This window comes from Chenopodium album, chromosome 23 (genome assembly GCF_948465745.1).
Source record: "Chenopodium album chromosome 23, dcCheAlbu1.1, whole genome shotgun sequence".
In the NCBI taxonomy this organism is placed as follows: Eukaryota; Viridiplantae; Streptophyta; class Magnoliopsida; order Caryophyllales; family Amaranthaceae; genus Chenopodium; species Chenopodium album.
In genome coordinates, this window is record NC_137856.1 from 36,983,599 (window position 1) to 36,989,598 (window position 6,000).

Consider the following 6,000-nt stretch of genomic DNA (forward strand, 5'->3'; position numbering starts at 1 on the left):
GGATGTATTCAAGCACTTCTGAGTTACAAGCCCATTGCATAAAATCATCAACATCGGATAGCTGGTATGGCCTAAGGGTGATTTTCGACATCTCAAAAATATGAGATTTTGAAGATGGATTATTCTGATTTTGTATCTTAAAGTTTTTGAAGATTAAGGTAGTTTCATTTGCAAACAAATACAATATTTATAAGGTAGCTAACTCTGTGGACTTAATAGAAAATAAATACGGAGTACAAGTTTACTGAAGTTGGAGTATTTTATAAGTAATATACATCCTCGATTGCACCCTAGAGAAACGTTCGAGGAAACCGCAAATTGAATATACAATGTGAGAAGATGCCTCAGCCCCAATATTCGCGGCCTAAAGCATAGGATAGTTCAGCTCTACCCCTATCAATGCCATACTTACCAGCTTGTGTTTCGAGTACAATGTAGCCAATGGCTCGGCCATCCAAGCAGATGGCTTGGTGCCTTGGTACCATGGATGGTTAATGACCACTTGTTTGAAATAGCTTACAACTTCTTCCTTTGAAGAGAGTATATTTATCAAAAATTGCAATAGGATGTATTTTAACACTTCTGAGTTACAAGCCCATTGCATAAAATCATGCACATAAGATAGTTGGTATGACCTAAGGGTGATTTTCGACATCTCGATAATATGATTCGAAGATGGATTATATATTCTAACTTTAATCTCTGTGTTTTTTGAAGATTAAGGTCAAGTTTCATTTGCAAAGGGTTCACATACAATATTTATAAGGTAGCACGATGAATTGATGATCTTTTTTTGACGAGGAATTGATGATCTTATTAAATGCAAGTCTTAATAGAAAATAAAACACAAATTTACTGAAGTTTTTTATAAGCAATATACATCCTCCATGGCTCCATTGCACCCTAGAGATGTTCGAGGAAACCGCAAATAATTTTAATACCTATTTTTGGAATAACGTATTCTATGTGTAGGATGCTTATATTGAATATGCAATCTGCTTGATATAATATTGAAAACTAGTGAGGGCTTGTCCACATTTACTTAACTTCAGTTCAGTTCAATTCAGTTCATGCAGTTTAGCTCCTAATTTCCTTCTCTCATAAAATATTCATTTCAACTCAGTTTAGTTCAATTCAGCTCCAATCAGTTCAGTTCAATTCAGCTCCAATCAATTCAGTTTAGTTCAGTTCACCTCAGCTCAGTTTAGTAATGTGAATAGGCCCTGAGTAGCCCGGGTATTGCCCCGAATTGCTACTTTTGTAATTGTATATTTTATAGATTTTGTATTTTGAAATTGTCTTTGTCAAGGCAAACTCTTTTTTTTTTTTTTTATAGTATTACTCCTATTTGTTTTTCAGTGCTTGCAATATTAGAGTTGTGTAAACAAAGAGTATTTAATTTTGAAGTCATTTTAAACATATATGTTGCTACTTTTGTAATCGTGTTTTTTTCGAGGTTCGAGACCGGTCCGAGAATATGATGATTGACCCCAAAACAGGGTGATTGGAGGACAGTTTGGGTTGTTGTGATTGTTTACATGAGCCAACATATGATACTTACATCAAAAACATAAATAGTTTATTCAAATATATTAATCAATATAACACACATGTAAATAGTAACAATGAATAGTCATTATTCATGCTTGTAATGTGTTCATTTCCATTACAATTGTCAAATCAATATTATGGTTACATCTATCATATCACATCACTATTTTACCCATATTACATCACTTATATATCATAATATAATTATACTTTTATAACATCATTATTGTCAAGTCAAGTCATATTATGACATCACATTATTAAAAATTTATTTTCATAATATGACATCATTATAATCAAGTCACATCACTTCACATATACTTTCATGACATCATTATAGTCAATTCACATCACTTCATATATACTTTTATATCAGTATAGTCAAGTTACATCACTTCATATATACTTTCTTGACATCATTATATTTATATGACATCACTTCAATATACTATATGGCATCATTAAAGTCAAGTCACATCATATTATTACACTTACATGACAACACTATATTTCATGAATTTGAAAGTAGAGTCAAAACTCATTGTTGGTACTTTATGGACATCTTTATCAATGTCTTATGGTTTCAAACCTAATTATATAACCCCAAAATCCACCCAACACATTTAGTTAATTTTTTGAAGAAAAGTCAAAAATTGACCAAAATCGTGTATTATAACCTTCAATTTTGGACAATTTTTCACTTATTTTGACCCAGAAATAAAAATTGTCGAGATGCTTACCATGAACACTAATACACCCCAGGACTCTATGTAGGTGGGTGCAACCATCCAATATGTCCTTAAACAGTCAATTTACCCGTTCGCAACTTGCACCGATTTCGTATACTCAAGCATACCACGGACGTTTATGACAACATATAATTATCATATATGGTTTCACACGGCATTATATGACCCCAAGATGTATCCCTTAGGGTCTCAAAACTTTTCGCCACCAGGCCCAAAACGGCAAAACCTCAAAATTTCCTAAAAAGAGTGAATTGTAACCTTCAATTTGGTAAATTTTTCACCTTTTTTCGCCCGGAAATAAAAATTGGCGAAATGTTTACCGTGGTTCCTAATATCCTCCCGGAGTCCAATTGGGTCGGTGGAACCATCCAATATGCCCTTAAATAGTCATTTTACCCGTTCGCAACTTGTAGTAATTTCGTAAACTCAAGCCTACCATGGACGTTCGTTTATGACAATATACAATGATCATAATCCCTCTATTTTTTTTTAAATGCATCAGTTTGACAGGCACATTTGCCGAGACGCTACTTTGACCATAAATATCTTTAATTGTGTATTAGTAAAAATTATAACAAAATTATATTATGAAACTAGACATTATGACAAATCTAACGATATATAATATAATAAGAATTATTCATTTTTTTAGAGGTGAAAAATAAAGTCATCCATGGTATGTGAATCGTGCAATTGTCAAAGTGATGCATATAAAAAAAAAGGGAGTATATAGTTTTAAACGGCATTATATGACCCCGAGATATATCCCTTAATGTCTCAAGAGTTTTGGCCACCGGGCCCCGAAACATCCAAATTTACTAAAAAAGCGTGAAATATATAGCCTTCAATTTTAAAATTTTATGACCATTTTTCGCCTGGAAATAAAAATTGCCGAGATGTTTACCATGGTCTAAAATACCTTTGGGTAGTCCAATTGGGTGGGTAAAACCATCCAATATGCCCTTAAACATTCATTTTACCCGTTTGCATGCAACTTGCAATGATTTCGTAAACTCAAGCCTACCACGGACGTTTATGACAATACACAATTATCATATATAGTTTCAAACGGCATTATATGACCCCGAGATGTATCCTTTAAGGTTTCAAGAGTTTTCGCCACCGGTCCACGAAACCTCCAAATTTACTAAAAAAGCGTGGATTATAGCCTTCAATTTTGTAATTTTATGACCTATTTTCGCCGGATATAAAAATTACCGAGATGTTTACCATGGTCCCTAATACCCAACGAGAGTCCAATTGGGTCGGTGGAACCGTCCAATATGCCCTTAAACCTTCATTTTACCCGTTCTCAACTTGCGGTGATTTTGTATAAACTCAAGCCTACCACGGACGTTTATGGCAATATACAATGATCATATATGGTTTCAAACGGCATCATATGACACCTAGATGTATCCCTTAAGTTCTCAAGAGTTTTCGCCACCAGGCCCCGAAACCTCCAAATTTACTAAAAAAGCGTGGATTATAGTCTTCAATTTTGTAATTTTATGACCTTTTTTCGCCCGGAAATAAAAATTGCCGAGATGTTTACCGTGATCCCAAATACCCTTCGAGAGTCCAATTGGGTGGATGGAACCATCAAATATGCCTTTAAACGGTCATTTTACCCGTTCGCAACTTGTAGTGATTTCGTAAACTCAAGCCAACCACGGATGTTTATGACAATACACAATGATCGTATATAGTTTCAAACGACATTATATGACATCGAGATGTATCCCTTAGGGTCTCAAGAGTTTTCGCCACCAGGCCCTGAAATCTCCAAATTTACTTTAAAAATGTGGATTATAGTCTTTAATTTTGTAATTTTATGACCATTTTTTCGCTCGGAAATAGAAATTTCCGAGATGTTTACCATGGTCCCTAATATCCTCAGTGAGTCTAATTGTGTGGGTGGAACCATCCAATATGCCCTTAAACGGTCACTTTACCCGTTCGCAAATTGTAGTGATTTTGTAAACTCAAGCTTACCATGGACGTTTATGACAATATACAATGATCATATATAGTTTCAAACGGCATTATATGACCCCGAGATGTATCCTTTAGAGTTTCAAGAGTTTTCGTCACCGGGCCCCAAAACCTCCAAATTTACTAAAAAAGTGTGGATTATAGCCTTCAATTTTGTAATTTTATAACCGTTTTTCGCCCGGAAATATTAATTGCCGAGATGTTTACCATGGTTCCAAATACCCTCCTGGAGTCTAATTGGGTCAGTGGAACCATCCAATATGCCCTTTATGACAGTGCCCATACTTACCAGCTTGCAATTCTAGTACGACGAAGCCAATGGTACGGCCATCCAAGCAGATGGCTTGGTACCATGGATGGTTAATGACCCCTTGTTTGAAATATCTTACAACTTCTTCCCTTGATGAGTTGACTTTTATCAAAAGTTGCAATAGGATGTATATTAACACTTCTGAGTTACACGCCCATTGCACAAAATCATCAACATCAGATAGTTGGTATGGCCTAAGGGTGATTTTTGACATCTCAAACATATGAGATTGATAACTTTTTTTAAAAAAAAAATTATTTTGTGCAATTATAGATCTTAAAAATGTTTAATCTTTGAAACCATAACAAATTTGTGTTTATACATTCATTCTCGATTCTTAAAGGTCAATTTTAATCACCCTAAGTCATATAATAGTATATTTAGATCAATTATAATTTGCAAAGGGTTGACACCTGTAATATTTAATATTGTAGTTAGTTCAAGCAATAATAGTTGATGATTTGATTAAAAATTTGCCACTTAATTTGGGCTATTTTTTTATCATGATGATAAAATAGACCTTGGTTTTTTTTTTTTTTTTTTTTTTTTAAAAAAAAAAAAAATTTACATACAAGTATTCTTAGAATTTTAGAAGTAACTATTTGCAATTTGGGATCTCAAAAGTGGCAACTTGTGTTGCCTAAATTTCTAATAAGTTTAAAAAGAGTCGTATTATACATGATCGAGTTGAGAGTTGAGACTAGTAATTGATACTAAACGTGTTGAAATAAATATGGATTAAAAAGAATAGGCATATTCACGAACCGATCTATGTCTAGCTAGTCTAACTCACGATCTCACATAGGCCTTGTTTGGTAAATGGCTTTTCATTGGCTTTTTTATTGGCTTTTGGCTTTTTTATTTGGTCAAACATCCTAAATTCGTGTTTGGTAAATGGCTTTTTCAGCTAGCTGTAAAGCTGGCTTTTAAGCCAAAATGAAAAAGCTACTTGGAGTAGCTTTTGGCTTTTGGCTTTCTAAGTTACTAATAACATTCAACAACCAATTTTACCAAACATGTTTACAGACTAATAAAAAGTCAAACAGCCAGTCAAATCAGCCAATCAAACCAGCCGACAGCCAACAGCCAATTGTCAAACAAGGCCATAGTGTTTTCAAAAACATAACCTAACCCACATATACAGTAAATCAAAAGTATCCTTTATCTTTCCAATGTGGAGCAAATTAAAAGAATAGACCTTGTTTTTTTTTTCTTTTTTTGCATAACTAATATAATGCATGTAAAAAGTATTAACATGTTAAGAGACGATATCATACAACCCGTCCATCAAACAAGCTTGATAAATGAATACAATAGTAGCGGTACGTAGTACAAGAAACAAAACTAAAATACATAACATCATAAAATTATAGTGTATAGAAATTAAAGTGGGTT